The sequence below is a fragment of the Impatiens glandulifera genome, chromosome 1 (assembly GCF_907164915.1).
Source record: "Impatiens glandulifera chromosome 1, dImpGla2.1, whole genome shotgun sequence".
Classification (NCBI taxonomy): domain Eukaryota; kingdom Viridiplantae; phylum Streptophyta; class Magnoliopsida; order Ericales; family Balsaminaceae; genus Impatiens; species Impatiens glandulifera.
The window spans coordinates 38688977-38708991 of record NC_061862.1 but is presented as its reverse complement, the minus strand read 5'-3'; positions in this window follow the sequence as shown (position 1 = coordinate 38708991).

The window sequence follows — 20015 nt, the reverse complement described above, 5'->3', positions numbered from 1 at the left end:
TTCATTTTTATAATTTATATTTTTTTAAAGTTAGATAATAATTTTTTAATGGAAATTTAGTGGTGTTTTTTTTGGAATTAATAGTCAAATAAATTATATATTCACGGAAAAAATTATGTGAAAAAAAAATATTTATATAAAATTAGTTATGAAAGATAATATATATATATATATATATATATATATATATAATAAGATGAGAAAATAAAAAAGGAGTTGATTAAAACTGAAAATAATAATAATACAAAACATAAAAATAAAAATTTAAGTTAACAAATTAATTAATATGAATTATTTTGTCATTCTAAAAGACCATATATAAAAACTAAAAGATAATATTAAACTAACATTAATAAAAAAAAATTAAATGTACAACTCTGGTGTAGTTTAAAATATCCTATACTATAGAAAAAATAAGACATGTATAATGTTTATTAATAAAAAAAAATTCCATAAAACGAAATTAAAAAATGTAAAATGAAAAAAAAACTAAATCTTCTGTTTTTTCGTCATAGTAAATTGTCATTCAAGCAATTATTTTCAAATTTATTTGTATTTTTAACAACCTAATTAAGACATTAAAATATTAAACAATATAAGAAAACAATTTATTTAATCACAAAAATTGAAAAAGTACCTCTTCAATAATTTTGTCCAAAGTTAATGTTTCTCCTTAATAAAATTTAATTTAATATATAAAGCACGTTTCAAAAACCAAGATAAGACATTAAAATATATAAAAAAAACAATTTATTTAATCACAAAAATTTAAAAAAGTATATTTTCAACATTTTTTTCCTAAAGTTGATTCTCCTCCCTTAACAAAATTTAATTTAATATATAAAATATATTTCAAAGTTGCATACAACAAATAGTACAGAGATATTCAAAATATGTTTACCTTAATCAGTGATTGACTTGGATCAAACACTTTTATAATCATAAAATTGTGCGATTTTTTCTTTAAGTTGTAATCGGTTATTTTAACTTGGAACACAAGTTTTCACGATGACATCGATGATAGCGGCAATGGTAAATCCTTATCACAATTTGGATATAATTGTAACAAATCTGAAATAGTTAAATTAACTAACTTATTGACAACTCTATCAAACGTCACAAACAATGTAGCTTTTAACTCGTCACTAACCTCAATCTCCAATTTATATCTAAAATGTATAAAAAAATAATCAATGAGAAAAGAAAATAGATATAATCAGATATATGAACATAGTTGGTTAATGATCAAATAGACAAAATATAAACATTTAACACCTTGGAGTCGGAGTTTTTTTGTAACTTTAACACATGAGTTACAAAAAAACATTGTTCTCGAGCGTTACTTTTCTGCGACAATCATCACAAGAGTAGTAAAACCAACCATTGTGGTTGTATACATTGTTGATTGTCGCTTCAACGGTACGTATACACTCCTGTTAATCAATAAACCAGTAAGATAATTATAAAATATTGAAATACTAATTTTACCAACCTTGTTATCCTCATTTGACAATAGATTGTATAATTCCTCAATTGTGTGTCGATCTTTCGTTATCTCATCTTGTAAAGACATCGAACTTTCAATAGTATCATCCAACAAACATAGTTGAGATGGATGAACAAAAAATCTACAATTAGTTGAGTAAATGTGGCACAAACATAATAGCCATTAAAACAACAAATATTTAAACAAAGAGTATTGAATAAAGAAAGACAATATCAACCTTTGTCGCATAGTCACCACCTTTGGAATCATTAGATTTTGAAAAACTTGTATGGCTTGTTGTTGAAAAAAGGACATAATGGCCTATTGAAAGCACGTAAAAATGGTTAACACAAACAAATTAAGACAAATGGTTAGCACGTATAAGCATATTTTATTTTACAATTCATACCTTGGTATAACTTGACAAGTAAGCCGATCACAACTACTACGATAGGATCTTGGAATTTGTCGGCTATGTTTCCTCATAAAGTTCGATTAATATCTTCTCCACTATAAAATAACATATACAAATATTTTAAAAATTAAAATATTTAATAGAGTAAAAAAACAAAAGAACTCATTTAACTTATAGATTTATAAATGATCAACCTATCAAATTGAAGGTTCAAACCACGTCTCGCAACTGTGTTATATCCAATTTTGTTAAATGTCTTAGAGCCCAAACTAATAAGACGAGCTATAAAAACTATAACATAAAAAAGCAAAATGTAAGTTAAAAAAATGAATGAAATACAATAGTTAATTAAAACACTATCGGTTAGTTGTGAGCAATTGTCACCTCTAGAAACAACCTCCTTGTAATCACATAAATCTAATTTATATCTCAGAATAGTTAGAATCTCAGAAACAGTTTGTAGTAATAAGATGCACATTATAATAACATACATTAATATATAACAAAATACTAAACACACTTACATCCTTGTCTATTAATATGAAATCAATACTTAGTAATTCATTATTTTTTTTTAGTATTTATTGCAACCCACATGTACATAACTCTTGCAACTAAATTTTTGTAGTTGCCATCATATTTTGATATGAATTGACATTATAATAGTTAGTATAAAATGTTAACATAAAAAATATTATACATGATAACTTAAATTAAAATAACTTTATGAGGTTCGGTTAACAAATGACTACATCCTCGGGAAATCGTCCATTATATTTATTATCTATGGAATAATGGTCCAAATAATCCCAGGTTACAATGTCTCTATTTATAAGAGTACATAAAAAAGCTTAAAGACTAAACTATTTCTCCTAAGACTAATAAAGGCTAAAGACCATTACAATATATAAACTATAATAAAATATGAAACAAAACTCAACAACAAGTGAATAGATGGTTTTGATGAACCAATTATGCTTTCGATGTTCAACTAAACCACCAATGCTAATTACTTTATGAGAAATGATAAGGAGAAGAAAATTGAAAGAGAGAATGAGAAAGGGAATAACATAGCGCAATCTGATTGACCGAAAAATATAAAATTTTCTCTCTCTTTTCACACTTTTTTTATTTTTTTAGCCAATGATGTGATGCCACGTCATTCTCTCTCCCATTTCCTCTTATAATTTCTCTCCCCTATCACTCCTTTTAACAGTAGTAAAAAATATCATATACCGATCAGTACTAACCTGATTTCTGATATAAGCCAATACCGATTGGTTTTATTCAAATCGGTCTCAATCGATAAAAGCTCTCTCGGTGTTACCTTATTAGGTAACACCGATTGGTTAATAACCAATTAATGCTTCTCCATAAGCCTGTACCGATTGGTTGATTGACCAATCTATATAGTCTTATGGAGAAACACTGATTGGTTGATTGACCAATTAGTGCTTCTCCATAAGCTTATACCGATTGGTCAATCAACCAAACTGTGCTTCTCCGTAAGCCTATATAGATTGGTCAATCAACCAAACAGTGCTTCTCCATAAGGCTATACCGATTGGCCAATCAACCAAATGGTGATTCTCCATAAGGCTATACTGATTGGTTAATTGACCAATCGGTACAGGCTTATGGAGAAGCACCGATTGGTTGATTGACCAATCGATAACACATATATAATTAAAAATACAAATTTAAATAATATTACAATACCTAGTATAAAACAAAAAATTACAATACCATAAATCAAACCTTGAATTGAACCAAAATCATAACCAATGTTCTTAAACAAACACATAATCAAAGTATTGCACCAAGATAAACCAAAATCATAATAAAAGAAGTTCTTAAACAAACACATAATCAAAGTATTACACCAAGATGAACCAAAATCATAACAAAAGAAGTTCTTAAACAAACACATAATCAAAGTATTACACCAAGATGAACCAAAATCATAACAAAAGAAGTTCTTAAACAAACACATAATCAAAGTACTACACCAACATTTGAAATTGAACCAAAATTATAACAAAAGTTCTTATTTAATTTGTGTCTTCCCTAGAATCATTGTTGTCTTGTTGTTGGGGCTGCACAAGTGGAAATATTGTTGTGAATGACCCTTGACCCGATGATTGACCGCCAATATTAGTAAATTGTGCAAACAATATAGGATCTATTGATGCACCGCCAGACATAAACTGTTAGATAAGACTCATCATCTCGACTCTCTCCACCCTCATCCTCTCTTCCTTATCAATCCTCAACATGTTTTCCATCTCGGCCCACTCGGCCCCTCATTGTCTCTTCCATATCATCGAGTATTCTTTGCATTTTCATATTGTCTCGACGTAGTTATTTTTTGGACTATGCTGACCCTTGAACTTAGGAAGGTAAAAGTGATCCCAATAATTTTTCCCTTGTCTTGAGGGCCAAAATCTCCTTCAACTAAATCGATATTAGAAATGTTGGGACATTCAGCTCACATATGTCTTAGTTCATCCTACAACAAAATATATTAATACCAATAATAGATAAAATGTAAAGTAAAGATATTTTATATTTTATATTTTATATTTTATATTGGAGTTGATCCTTCTTGCACTTTCTAATATTGTAAAGTTTAATTTTTTTTTATTTGAAAGCAAAAGTTAAAAAATAAGTCTTACCATTTCTCGTTGTAGTTGTGTAAATGATTTGCTACCAAACTAATGTGCATATTTTGATTTTTTGTTTTGTTTTCTATGATGGTAGCGCTTAGTTTCTACAATTAATATATATAATGTTAGATTAAAAATGTTATATTAAGTAAAAAAATTGAAAGACGAAACCTGAAATTTATCGGTAAAATAATGATTTCTAAGTAGTAACTCTCAATCTTGTTGGGTTATTTCATTAGGGTTATCCGTCCTGATTGCTTCCACATTTCTATTGTGCTTCTTTATATTGTTGACATTAATTTAGTACCTCCAATCCTCTCACCTCGTCTTTATGTCTCTCAAGGCGTTGTCTCGGTAACTCCCAATATCATTTGAATTAAATATATCCTGAAATAAAACGATTTATAAAAACAAATGATTAATTTCAAACGAAAATGTATATTAAAAATGATTAACTCACGAAGACAAACTGCCACAAATTATCTAAAGTGATGGGGTGAGGTGACACCTGTTGGGTCAAATTATTTTGACTAAGTGTTGAAATAATTTAACCACTGAGATTTTGATGATGAAATAACTTATGAGTTTTGATACAGGTGTATTGAAATAACATGTCATAAGACTTGAATCTAATGAGGGTCATTAGACCGATTTTGGCTTTCAATGCATAAAATTATACGTACAGTCTAACTCATCGGAGTTAGACATGTAGTCTAATAGACGTGTAATTAGACGGATGGTCTAATAGATACACTGAATTAGACGTAAGTCTAATGCATAGAATTAGACGTACAGTCTAACTCATCTGAGTTGGACGTGTAGTCTAATGAATGCATAGAATTAGACGTACAGTCTAACTCATCGGAGTTAGACGTGTAGTCTAATGAATGTAAAGAATTAGACGTAAGTCTAATGAATACACGGAATTAGACGTACAGTCTAACTCACCGGAGTTAGACGTGTAGTCTAATATATTTGCAATTATATGGGTAGTCTAATTTATGCGAATTAGACGTGCAGTTTAACTCAGTGGAGTTAGACGTGCAATCTAATAGAAATTGAAAGTTAGACATGCGTCTAACTCCTTCAGACAAGTCTGAGGTAGAACTGGAATTAGACGTGCAGTCTAACTCAGTGGAGTTAGACGTGCAGTCTAATGGTTATTGGATAATTAGATGTGTAGTCTAATTAGTGAAAGTTAGACGTGCGTCTAACTCCTTCAGACAAGTCTGAGGTAGACAACAAGAATTAGACGTGCAGTCTAACTCAGTGGAGTTAGACGTGCAGTCTAATGGTTATTGGATAATTAGACGTGTAGTCTAATTAGTGAAAGTTAGACGTGCGTCTAACTCCTTCAGACAAGTCTGAGGTAGAACCGGAATTAGACGTGTAGTCTAACTCAGTGGAGTTAGACGTGCAGTCTAATAGTTATTGTAATTAGACGCGAGTCTAATTTTATTAGACCAGGCGGTCTAATAGACGTTTTTCCTTTAGAAGGAGATGTGTTATTTCATTAGACTGATTTTCACAATCCGTCTAACTGAAATACGTCTAATGCTCAGTTTAAGTAGTACGCTTGAATCTAGCATTTCACCTACCCACGTGCTATATCTGTACCCTACTTCTGCTCCACTTTCTAATGAAGATTAGTACAACAGTTATATGCATCCAATCAAGGATCGCCACGTAAGAGAGTTTTCCTCACATTACTTGTTTTACAAGTAAATCCCTAATGGAATATTCAGCGCACTACTAGTGATGTACGACCACGATCCTTGTGCTCAGAACCTGCTGTGTACAATGGAGGCTTTCCAATGGAAGAGTGCCACGTATCATTCTTGAAGATTCGACCGTTAGCTCCTGCTCAGTATTTAACAAATCTCAAGGACAACGGACGAAGTAGTGACTGGAGCCTTACGAATTAGCCTAACAAACAAGCAATCTGATTTTGCAGAGAGAGAAACTACTCAATCATCTTGCTTACTGAACTCATACTGTGAAGCTACTTTCTGATTGTACTGTGTGTGAATCAAGAGAGAGCTAGAATTAAAACACCTTTAGCTGAGTGATATTCTTCATCTTGTAATTGAACAGAAAGTGTTCTGTTCAATTGTGAGCTAAGTGTGTGTGTAAACTGTATTTGATTCGAATCATATTATAGTGAATCATTCCGGTGGTTGGAAGAAGGGGTGATGTAGGAGAGTTTCTCCGAACATTCATAAACAAACTGCTCTGTTCTTCATTTCTGTCATCTTTTTATATTTCATCTTGTGCTTCAAACCCAAGTAAACAATTCCGCCTTGAACCTGTTTCAAGTATTTACACAAGTTTGTGTAGAATAGAAAGCGAATTAAATCCCTAACAAGATTTCTTTCAAACCATTTTTCATAAGTCTTCATCCTTAGCCAGACCCTCGTCTCTATCGATAAAGCCGATCCTATCAATTGGTATCAGAGCCTTGTTTCTATTCTCAAGCATCAAGAACCCGAAGCATGTCTATCATCAATGAAATTCCTCTTCTGTCAAGAGAAACTACGAATGTTGGAGGATAAGAATGCATGCTCACTTGGCTGCTATTGAATATGATATGTGGAGCGTTATCACTGATGGCCCCATAAAGATTTCAAAGCCAAGAAGTGAGTGGACTACTGAAGATAAGATGACCAACAACCTGGATAATGTTGCTAAGAATATTCTGTATCAGTCACTCAATATGAATATGTTCTGTGAGATCAAGTCCTGTTCCACTGCTAAAGAGATCTGGGATAAGCTTAATTAGATCTACGGTGCAAACTCTCAAGCAAAGAAGAACCAGAAAGCGTTCATATGCAGTAAAAACAAATCCAGTTGGGCTGACAGTGATTCGGAGGAGCCTCCTACCGAAAAAGAGAATGAAGTTGTCACATGTCTGATGGCAGATGATCAACCAAAGGTAAATAATGTCTCTGCACCAGAATTCACAAACGAGGAGTTAACTAATGCACTCAATGAAATGGCTATTGAGTACAAGAAGTTAGCTGACTCTTTTTATGAAATGAAAGTTAAATATGAATCAACTGTTCTTTCTTCAAAACAAGAACCTGAACCAAACGTTTTTTATGAAAACTTAACAGAGATCTCATCTGAGAATGAGATGCTCAAGGAACAGATTCAAACTCTTTTATCTGAAAACAAGAGATTAAACTATGTAGTCAGTGCATGGACAAGATCCAAAGATGCTGTCAAATATCAGATCAGCATGTTGAAACCTGCTAGATCTAGATCCGGATTGGGATATGACAGCAATGACCCTAATCTGTCCTGCAAAAAGTCAAATCCTCTAACTAACAAGTTTAAGCATATAAACTTTGTCAAAGGAAGTGTGACTGATATTGAATCTGATCCTATTCATGAAGAAGTTGTTTTCAAAAATGAAATAGTTTATGTTCTGCCAACTGTTAGCTGTCTTAAGAATAAACTAGAAAAAGCTAATAAGTCTGGTAATTTAAAACCTGACTCTAAGTCAAGGAGTTTTAAAAGAAAATCTTCTTTAAAAGGTAAAGGATCAGTGGCTAGCAGAAAGTCGTCTGCTAAGTCAAAAACATACGCATTAATCACAACTCAAAATGGGAAGTCCATCAGAATAACTCAAATATGGATTCCTAAGGGACTGATTGACCGATGACCCAATTGAAAGTGGGTACCAAATGATTGTAAATATTTATTTATGTAGGTACAAATAAACGAAAGACTGGAGGAATCTGTATGGTATCTTGATAGCGGATGTTCCAGGCATATGTTAGGAAACAAACGGCTTCTCACTGATATATCAGATTGCTCTGGACCTAAGATCACATTTGGTGACAACAAGAAGGGTAAGACCATGGGTAAGGGTAAGATTATCCATGGTAACCTAACTATTAATGACGTATTGCTTGTTGACAATCTGTGTTATAACTTAATTAGTATTAGTCAATTATGTGATAACGGTTTGTCAGTAGATTTTCAAACTCATGCATGTTTAGTTAAAGACTAAGATGGAAACATTTTGTTGACTGGAAGTAGAGTAGGAAATTCATATAAAATGAACTGGCAAAAAGAAACTTTTGATCTTATGTGCATGATTGCCAAAAATGACCAGAAATGGTTATGGCATAAACGTTTGAACCATTTGAATTTTAAAACCATCAACAACATTTGTTCAAATAATTTAGTTATTGGTTTGCCCAAACTTCAGTTTTCAAAGGACAAGATATGCACTGTTTGCCAGTTAGGCAAACATGGCAGATCATCGTTCAAAAGCAAAGGAAAATCATAATCCAGCCGTATCCTAGAACTTTTACATATGGATCTTTTTGGTCCAATTCCTGTAAAGAGTATAGGAGGAATGAGATTTTTCTTAATTGTTATTGATGACTTTTCTCGATTTACCTGGGTTGCATTTTTACCATCAACTGAAAACTTGATTAGGATATTTAAAGGGATTCAGAATCAGAAATCTTTAAATATTGCATGCATTAGAAGTGATCAAGGAACTGAATTCACTAACAAATACCTATCATCCTATCTCAAAGAAACTGGAATTAGGCACAAGTTGTCTAGTGCCAGAACTCCACAGCAAAACGACATTGCTGAGAGAAGAGTGAGAACTCTGAAGGAAGCAGCGAGATCTATGCTTGCTGAATCAGAGGTACCTCAGAGGTTCTGGGCGGAAGCCATTAGTACTGCTTGTTATATACAAAACCGGTCAATAATCAACAAATGTTTTGATAAAACTCCCTATGAACTGTACTATGGGAGAATTCCCACAGTTTCTTATTTTAAGATATTTGGGTGTAAATGTTTTATCCATAATAATGGAAAGATTTATTTGACCGCTTTTGATGCTAAAGCAGATGAGGGATTCATATTGGGATACTCATCAGTAAGCAATGCTTACAGAGTATACAACAAAAGAACAGACTGTTGAAGAATCCCTCCATGTAGTTTTTGATGAGCCTATTGAGAGAAAATCTAAATGAACCCATTGATCTTGCTGACAGACTAAAAGCGACTAGTCTTGAGTCTGTAAGTGAAGAAGAAGAAACTCTGGACAAGCGGATGGCTCTATCTGATCCAGTGGCTGATCCGGTTGAAATTCAACCAGACGTGCAAACTCCTGTTCAACAAGAAGTTGAGAGTTTGGATGTCGCGGTGTCACCAGTTCAGATGACCAATCCCCTTGGATCCAACTTCAGATGGAACAAAAATCATCCACCAGAACTGATAATCGGAAATCCTTTTTCTCCTCGAAGGACGAGACGTCAATTGATGGATGAAATGGCCAATTCTGCATTTATTTCTCAAATTGAACCTAAGAAAATTGGTGAATCTATAGTTGATTCAGATTGGATCAATGCTATGCAGGAGGAGTTAAACCAATTTGCTAGAAATAAAGTGTGGTATCTTACTCCTAGACCAACTAACAAGTCAGTTATAGGAACAAAATGGGTCTTTAGAAACAAGCTTAGTGAAGATGTCTTAGTCATTAGAAACAAAGCTCGTTTAGTTTCTCAAGGATACAGACAAGAGGAAGGTATTGATTTTGATGAGTCTTTTGCACCGGTTGCAAGACTAGAGGCAATCAAAATCTTCCTAGCATATGCATCATTTAAAATTTTTTAAAGTCTTTCAAATGGATGTGAAAAATGCATTTTTAAATGAAAAATTAAGTGAAGAAGTATATGTTGAGCAACTCCCTGGTTTTGTAGATCATGTTTTGCCAAATCATGTTTATACGCTTAACAAAGCATTCTATGATCTGAAACAAGCTCCAAGAGCTTGGTATGCCACTTTAACCAACTTCTTGTTTGATCATGATTTTTCTGTTGGAACAATGGATAAAACCCTGTTTAGATTCACTAAAGATTCTCACATTCTACTTGTTCAGATATATGTTGATGACATTATTTTTGGCTCAACTAACCCTAAATTATGTGAGAAATTTGTTAATCTAATGCAGGACAGGTTTGAAATGAGCATGATGGGAGAACTTACATTTTTCCTTGGGCTTCAAATCCATCAGCTAGAAAACGGAACTCTCATCGACCAAGCCAAATACACCAAAGAACTGCTAAAGAAGTTTGGTTTGGAGAACTGTTCTGCAGCAGCTACTCCAATGAGCTCTTCAGTTAAATTGGATAAAGATGAAGGTGGCAAAGTGTTGATGTAACAGCATATAGAGGACTCATCGGTTCTTTGCTGTATGTAACTGCTAGCAGGCCAGACATTCAATTTGTTGTTGGTGTTTGTGGCAGATTTCAGGCTGATCCTAAACTCTCTCATTTTACTACTGCTAAACGTATTCTTAAATACTTAAAGGGAACTCAAAATGTGGGACTGTGGTATCCGAAGGATTCCAGTTTCAATTTAATTAGTTTCTCAGATGCAGATTATGCAGGATGCAAAATTGATAGAAAAAGCACAAGTGGAACTTTCCAGTTCCTTGGAGATCGTCTAATCACATGGTTCAGCAAGAAGCAGACGTCGGTTGCCACGTCTACAGCTGAAGCAGAGTATCTTGCAGCTGGTAGTTGTTGTTCTCAAGTTCTTTGGATTCAACAACAACTCAGACTATGGGATTGAAGCTGATGAATCTCTAATTTTCTGCGACAACACAAGTGCTATTGCAATCTCCTACAATCCAGTTCTGCATTCTCGGACAAAGCATATTGAAATAAGGCATCATTTCATCCGAGAACACGTCAATCAGAAGCAAATTCGCCTTGAACATGTTCCTACATATCAACAAACTGCAGACATTTTCACGAAACCCCTACCGAAAGCTAAGTTTTCTCACTTTAGAAACATGTTAGGTCTTGTTGATCTTGATTGATGTGATTACGTGTATAAATTAAGGGGGAACATATTGTTCAAAACACAACTGAACAAACGTGAAAGACAGAGGTCTTAATTTGTCCTAGGGATTCAGAGTTTTGAGAAACACAGGTACTTAGACACTCGTCTACTTTAGCAGTTTCATCTTCATCTGAAATTATCGTCTTGGTTATTTTAATCTGCATGGTTTGACGGATGCGTCTAATAGACGGACACGTCTAATAGACGTTAGACGTTTTTACGTCATGAGCAAGAGGATGCTCACGTCCAACCAGACATGCGTGTCTCACGTGATGTTATTGCATAATTAGATGGACACGTCTAATAGACTGATTTTTAAAAAGGAGGTGAAAATGTAAAAAGGAGAATAAACGTCTAACTACTGATGTAATTAGACTCTTCATCTTCTGGCTATTTGAATAGTTGTCCTTTAATTATCTCTGCTCTAGTTCATTTTCCCGCCGAAAACTGAATTAGTCATTCCTCAAAAGAATTGAAGACACGTGTCTCTTAATATGCAAAGAATGACTAATATTTCTGACAACTTTTGCTTGTACACTTAGTATTAAACGTTCGGTTTCATGCTAACATTAAATGCTATGTTTATTGGGAACTGACTTTTGAAGTTCTTGACGGTAGGAATAATCATTAGTTTCTCCTATATGATTAAAAACCCTGATATTTATAGGATTATTCACTCTAAAAGATAGAAGACCTTTGAAATCAATCTCTCTATCCTTAGAACTCGAATCATTCTAACCATTGTTCATCAAATCGTAATGTCATCCTTCCGTCCAAAATCGATTCAAGTGGATTTTCGATCCGAATCCACTTTATAATCTCCGGGAATGCATATGATGTTTGAATCTCTTAAAGCCTCCGGGTTTAGGAAGTTCCTTTCTCCTCATGCACTATATCATGAACAGCTAGTCAACGAATTCTTCGAAACCGCTAGCTTCTATCAAGACAAAGTTATTATTGGGGCCGTGATGGGCCAGATGATCTGCATCACCGAAGAGTCCTTTGGTACGTTTTTTCAACTTCCAAAAGTAGGTATCGATGAGTTCTCAACCACTCCTCCTGAAATAATGTATACGATGATGAAAGTCTTTTTCGATTCCCCTGAAGTAGACATTCATGGAAAGAAAAACCTCCTGAAAGTCGAATATGCTCTCTTAAGCGATATCGTATCGAAATCCCTTCTTTCTAAGGAGTCTTCCTACAAATATTGTACAAAGGTCTTTCAGATAATGGTGGCTATCACCAGGGGTGTTCCTGTGAACTGGACAAGCTTCCTCTTCGGAAATCTTGTCAGAATGGTTGTTGCTCGGAAGAAGATTTTCGGCTTCGATGGTCCTCTTAGCTCCCTTCTTTGTTTCCTTCTAAATGAACCCGGTAAGAGTTTTCCCCTTCCTTCTAAAATTTTGGATTTCCATAAGGTCGTCGATTATGTTCAAAGGGTGGAGACGCTCAAATCCAAGAAAAGGAAAAGAGAAGACTCCAACTCCCCTCTAACCGCAGTCTTAGAGATCTCTTAGGTTGAAGTCTATCCTCTCTAGAAGTAAAGTCTAGAAAAATAAGAAGAAGAATAAAGTTTAAATGTCTTTTTGGAAGCTCTTTTGAATACTCTTATGATGTTCTTGAGTAAACTTATTTTGGTTATGTTGAACAATGTTTTGTGTGTTTCTTCTGAAAACACTCATATGTGATTGACTTGGATATTTTTGATTGATTTACTTGCATGCAAAGGGCTTTGTTTATTTATATGATGAATGCATGTTTTGATATATGTATGCAGGATTGCAATTTCTTCATCAAAAAGGGGGAAATTGTTGGGTCAAATTATTTTGACTAAGTGTTAAAATAATTTAACCACTGAGATTTTGATGATGAAATAACTTATGAGTTTTGATACAGGTGTATTGAAACAATATGTCATAAGACTTGGATCTAATGAGGGTCATTAGACCGATTTTGACTTTCAATGCATAAAATTAGACGTACAGTCTAACTCATCGGAGTTAGACGTGTAGTCTAATAGATGCGTAATTAGACAGATGGTCTAATAGATACACTGAATTAGACGTAAGTCTAATGCATAGAATTAGACGTACAGTCTAACTCATCTGAGTTAGACGTGTAGTCTAATGAATGCACAGAATTAGACGTACAGTCTAACTCATCGGAGTTAGACGTGTAGTCTAATAAATGTAAAGAATTAGACGTAAGTCTAATGAATACACGTAATTAAACGTACAGTCTAACTCACCGGAGTTAGACGTGTAGTCTAATATATTTACAATTAGACGGGTAGTCTAATTTATGCAGAATTAGACGTGCAGTCTAACTCAGTGGAGTTAGACGTGCAGTCTAATAGAAATTGAAAGTTAGACGTGCGTCTAACTCCTTCAGACAAGTCTGAGGTAGAACCGGAATTAGACGTGCAATCTAACTCAGTGGAGTTAGACGTGCAGTCTAATGGTTATTGGATAATTAGACGTGTAGTCTAATTAGTGAAAGTTAGACGTGCGTCTAACTCCTTCAGATAAGTCTGAGGTAGAACCGAAATTAGACGTGCAGTCTAACTCGGTGGAGTTAGACGTGCAGTCTAATGGTTATTGGATAATTAGACGTGTAGTCTAATTAGTGAAAGTTAGACTTGCGTCTAACTCCTTCAGACAAGTCTGATGTAGAACCAGAATTAGACGTGTAGTCTAACTCAATGGAGTTAGATGTGGAGTCTAATGATTATTATAATTAGACGCGAGTCTAATTCTATTAGACCAGACGGTCTAATAGACATTTTTCCTTTAGAATGAGATGTGTTATTTCATTAGACTGATTTTCAAAATCCGTCTAACTGAAATACGTCTAATGCTCAGTTTAAGCAGTACGCTTGAATCTAGCATTTCACCTATCCACGTGCTATAGTTTGTACCCTACTTCTTCTCCACTTTCTAGTGAAGATTAATACAACAGCTATATGCATCCAATCAAGGAATGCCACGTAAGAGAATTTTCCTCACATTACTTGTTTTGCAGGTAAATCCCTGATGGAATATTCGGCGCACTACTAGTGATGTACGGCTACAATCTTTGTACTCAGAACCTGTTGTGTACAATGGAGGCTTTCCAATGGAAGAGTGCCACGTATCATTCTTGAAGATTCGACCGTGAGCTCCTGCTCAGTATTTAACAAATCTCAAGGACAACGGACGAAGTAGTGACTTGAGCCTTACGAATTAGCCTAACGAATAAGCAATCTGATTTTGCAGAGAGAGAAACTACTCAATCATCTTGCTTACTGAACTCATACTGTGAAGCTGCTTTCTGATTGTACTGTGTGTGAATCAAGAGAGAGCTAGAATCAAAACACCTTTAGCTGAGTGATATTCTTCATCTTGTAATTGAACAGAAAGTGTTATGTTCAATAGTGAGCTAAGTGTGTGTAAACTGTATTTGACTCGAATCATATTATAGTGAATTCTTCTGGTGGTCGGAAGAAGGGGTGACGTATGAGAGTTTCTCTGAACATCCATAAACAAATTGTTGTGTTCTTCATTTCTGTCATCTTTTCATATTTTATCTTGTGCTTCAAACCCAAGTAAACAATTCCGCCTTGAATCCGTTTCAAGTGTTTACACAAGTTTGCGTAGAATAGAAAGCAAATTAAATCCCTAACATGATTTCTTTCAAACCGTTTTTCATAAGCCTTCATCCTTAGCCAGACCCCCGTCTCTATCGATAAAGCCGATCCTATCAACACCAATGGACTGTGCAATGTGGAATAATATTATTATCTCGATTAGTAGTCCTTAAATGTCGACTCCATAAGCCTCTATTTTTGCAGCACGACTTCCTTTCAATTGGGTCGAATGTGAGCCACATCTTTTCTCCATTAGCCGTCAATTTGGCCAATTCAAAGTTTGTTTTTCTTCCTTGTCTTCTCTGGGAGTTGGAAGACTCGGTATTGCCTTCATCAGTGGATGATGTGGGCTCTACAAAATTTTGCACATCCTCATTAGTGGATGGTGTGGGCTTGACAAGATTTTTCACATCCTCATGGAGATCCTCTACTAGAGTATACGATGAAGAGTCACCCGTATTTATTTTTTTCTTCCGAAGAAATTGAGTTGTGATTGTAAATATCATGGCTGAAAGCTCTTAGGAGGTGCCATTTATACCTGGAAGATTTAAACATGATATCTGAACAATACTAAATCAATATCTATTAAAAAGGCATATCTATGAAAAAGTCATATCATAACCTAAATCAATGTCAAAACCTAAATCAATATCTATAAAAAAGCCATATCTATCAAAAAGTCATATCATAACTAAAATCAATGTCAAAACCTAAATTCATATCTATCAAAAAAGTCATATCTATAAAAAAAAACTATATCAACGAAATAGGAATATCTTACTTGGAGGAAGATCGTCGGAGTGCCGCGAGAGGTGAAGCGGGAAGACAATGCTTACTACAAAGAAGATAGCCTAGAAGACAATATATAGATGTTAATTTTTTAGTATTTGTTCTCCTTCAATTTCTTAGAAGCATCCATATATAAAATTGAGAGACTAACATTTAATGGAAATAAATACATACAAGTTTCAATTAATCAAGTAGGAGAGATCACATTTAATTGAAGCAACTTGTGAAATTAAGACGATGGTGACATTTAATGGAAGAAATTGTGATAGTCATAACATGTTAATCAATCAATCATCAAGTAAATAATTTTGTCAAAGCATCAAACTCAAGTATATTCACAATCCCCACCACACTCTACTCACTCACCATTTTCCTTATGCCTTAACTTTATTAACTATATTTCTATGAATATGCATGATCCCCTTCCCCTATTACTTCCTTTCTAAAAGAAACTAAGGCATCATACTATGGTCTCATTTAGTATCAACACTATTACTTGGATAACCACCACTGGTAAAAAAAGGACCTTTACCGACGGTTTTTCCCGAAGGTTTTGTAAACCTCTCCTAAATACTCCCGAGAGGAACAAATCCTTCGGGTTTATTCATTATTACCGAAAGTTCTACAAAGAACTTTCGGTTTTTACCTTCCCAAAAAACCCAAAAAAATTCAAAGTGTTGGATGTGGGTTAATTGTGAGGGTTTTTGTAAAAACCTTCGGTTTTGAAATCCCTTGGTTTTTTAATTACGAAGGTTATTCAAAAACCTTCGGTTTTGCCTTTTTTGAAAATTTCATTTCCGAAAGTTGTACAAAGAACCTTCGGTTTTGCTGATTAAAAAATTTTTCTAAATTTTGTTATGGTTTTTTCCGAAGGGTCTTTAATAAACCCTCGGTTTTGACTAATATCAAAACCGAAAGTTTTATGAAAACCTTCGGCATCAACCTCTATAAATACAAACCCTAACCCTTCTCTTTTTCATTCCACACATTTCTTTTCTCTCTCTTTCGCCGTCGCCGCCGCCTGCCTCCTCCAAGCCGCGGGTTCTTCTCCTCTCTTCAGGTAATTTGTTTGATTTTGTTTTTTTTTTGTTTTGTTTATTGTAAGATTTAGATTTCTTAAGTTTATATATATATATATATATTATAGATCTAGATTTATGTTAGTTTACATTATTTTGTTTGATTAATATATATATACATATATCTGAAATGCATTTAGGATATGGATGATTCGACATGGAAGAGACTTCGGCGTACACCGGAGAAACTGCATCCGTGTTACCAGAATCTGATAACACAATCAGAAATTGCGGCACGTGAAGAAGAGGTCAGAAAGATGACGCTGGAAATGGAACAAATCCGATTAAAGGATGCGGAAAGAGGTCGTTTGCTCAGTGAAATCAAAGCGGACCGGGCCGAAATGTCTAAGAGATTAGAGAATCTCGAACAGGAACTTGTATTGTTGAGGAGTCGACTGAATCAACCACCCCCTCCTTCCACCCCATCTAATAATTAATTTCTAGATTTATTATGGATTTATTATGGGTTTATGACACTTAATATTTTTATGCGTTATGTTTTAATATTTATGAATTACTGTTATTATGTTTGGTTTGGTTTGGTTTGGTTTGGTTTAATATGTTGTTAAATAATTATGTTTTTGTTGACTTTTCACCTTTTTTTTAAAAAAAACCGTATCGCCAAAACCGAAGGTTTATTTGAAAACCTTCGGTTTTGACCCATTTTTTTTTTTAAATCTTTAGTTAAAAACCGAAGGTTTTCAAATAAACCTTCGGTTTTGACCCCTGTTTGAAAAAATCTAATTTTTTCTAAGTATGGGGAAGGGTAAAAACCGAAGGTTTTCAAATAAACCTTCGGTTTTGACCCCTGTGCGAAAAAATCTAATTTTTTTCTAAGTATGGGGAAGGGTAAAAACCGAAGGTTTTCAAATAAACCTTCGGTTTTGACCCCTGTTTGAAAAAATCTAATTTTTTTCTAAGTATGGGGAAGGGTAAAAACCGAAGGTTTTCAAATAAACCTTCGGTTTTGACCCCTGTGCAAAAAAATCTAATTTTTTTCTAAGTACGGGGAAGGGTAAAAACCGAAGGTTTTCAAATAAACCTTCGGTTTTGACCCCTGTGCGAAAAAATCTAATTTTTTTCTAAGTATGGGGAAGGGTAAAAACCGAAGGTTTTCAAATAAACCTTCGGTTTTGACCCCTGTGCAAAAAAATCTAATTTTTTTCTAAGTATGGGGAAGGGTAAAAACCGAAGGTTTTCAAATAAACCTTCGGTTTTGACCCCTGTTTGAAAAAATCTAATTTTTTTCTAAGTATGGGGAAGGGTAAAAACCGAAGGTTTTCAAATAAACCTTCGGTTTTGACCCCTGTGCGAAAAAATCTAATTTTTTTCTAAGTATGGGGAAGAGTAAAAACCGAAGGTTTTCAAATAAACCTTCGATTTTGACCCCTGTTTGAAAAAATCTAATTTTTTTCTAAGTATGGGGAAGGGTAAAAACCGAAGGTTTTCAAATAAACCTTCGGTTTTGACCCCTCTGCGAAAAAATCTAATTTTTTTCTAAGTATAGGGAAGGGTAAAAACCGAAGGTTTTCAAATAAACCTTCGGTTTTGACCCATGTTTGAAAAAATCTAATTTTTTTCTAAGTATGGGGAAGGGTAAAAACCGAAGGTTTTCAAATAAACCTTCGGTTTTGACCCCTGTTTATTCAAAAACCGAAGGTTTATTCAAAACCTTCACAAATACCAATAAAAACTGAAAGTTATACTATTAACTTTCGGTTTTACCACTACCTGATTTGTTAAATTATTTTGTTTTAAACCTACTAATATAGACTCTTAACTAATATAATCAAGTGTGTGTTATATTTTGAAAATGAAGATTGTGTTTGATGTTAAAATCTTTATGATTGTGTTTGATTATATAAAGAAGTGTATATGTATGTTTGTGTTTGATGATCATATGAATGTGTACAAAATTTGATCATATATATTGTGTAATGTTTTAAGGATATCAAATAACTTAAAATAATGACCTTCAAAGTCATTAGAAGGTTAAAGACCTATTAATTTAGCAATTTTTGAAATTATAATTCCGAAAGTTAATTGTATAACTTTCGGAAATAACCATCAAAACCGAAGGTTATACAATTAACTTTCGTTTTTATCTAATTAAATTAAATTGTACACCTTTCAAAACCGAGAGATTTAGACATATCTTTCGGAATTTAATTGATCAAAACCAAGAGGTTTATTCAAAACCTTCACAAATACCAATAAAAACCGAAAGTTATACTATTAACTTTCGGTTTTACCACTACCTAATTTGTTAATTTATTTTGTTTTAAACCTACTAATCTAGAGTCCTAACTAATATAATCAATTGTGTGTTGTATTTTAAAAATTATTATTTTGTTTAATGTTAAAATGTTTATGATTGTGTTTGATTATATAAAGAAGTGTATATGTATATTTGTGTTTGATGATCCTATGTATTTGTGTAATGTTTGATTATTTGGATTGGGGAATGTTTTAAGGATATCCAATGTGTTAAATTAATGTTGTTCTAGGTTATTAGAAAGTGATAAACCAATTAATTTTCAAATTTGTGAAGTTGTAAACCCGAAAGTTTATTATATAACTTTCGGAAATAATTATCAAAACCGAGAATTTAAATATAACTTTCGGTTTTTATATTGAGAAAAACCGAAGGTTATAGTAAAACTCTCGTTTTTTATCAATGTGAAAACCGAAGGTTATATTAAAACTCTCGGTTTTTATCAATGAAAAAATCGAAAGTTTTAGTAAAACTCTCGGTTTTTACATTGATAAAAAACGAGAGTTTTAATAAAACCTTCGGTTTTTCTCAATATAAAAACCGAAAGTTTTAGGATAACTTTCGGTAATTAAGTTAAATAAAAAATAAAACAACCCTCTTTTTCCCTTTTCTTCTTCCCCGTTTTCTTCTTACCCGTTTTCCCCCGCTCTCCTCCGCGCCGCCTTGAATCGAAGGAAGATTGACGCCGCCCGAAGACGACGTCCGACAGAAGACGCCGCCGACGCCGATTGAAGACTTCCGCCAGACGCCGATTGAAGAATCTCGCTGCCTCCTCTCTGATCGACGACGTCGTTCGCTGCCCAC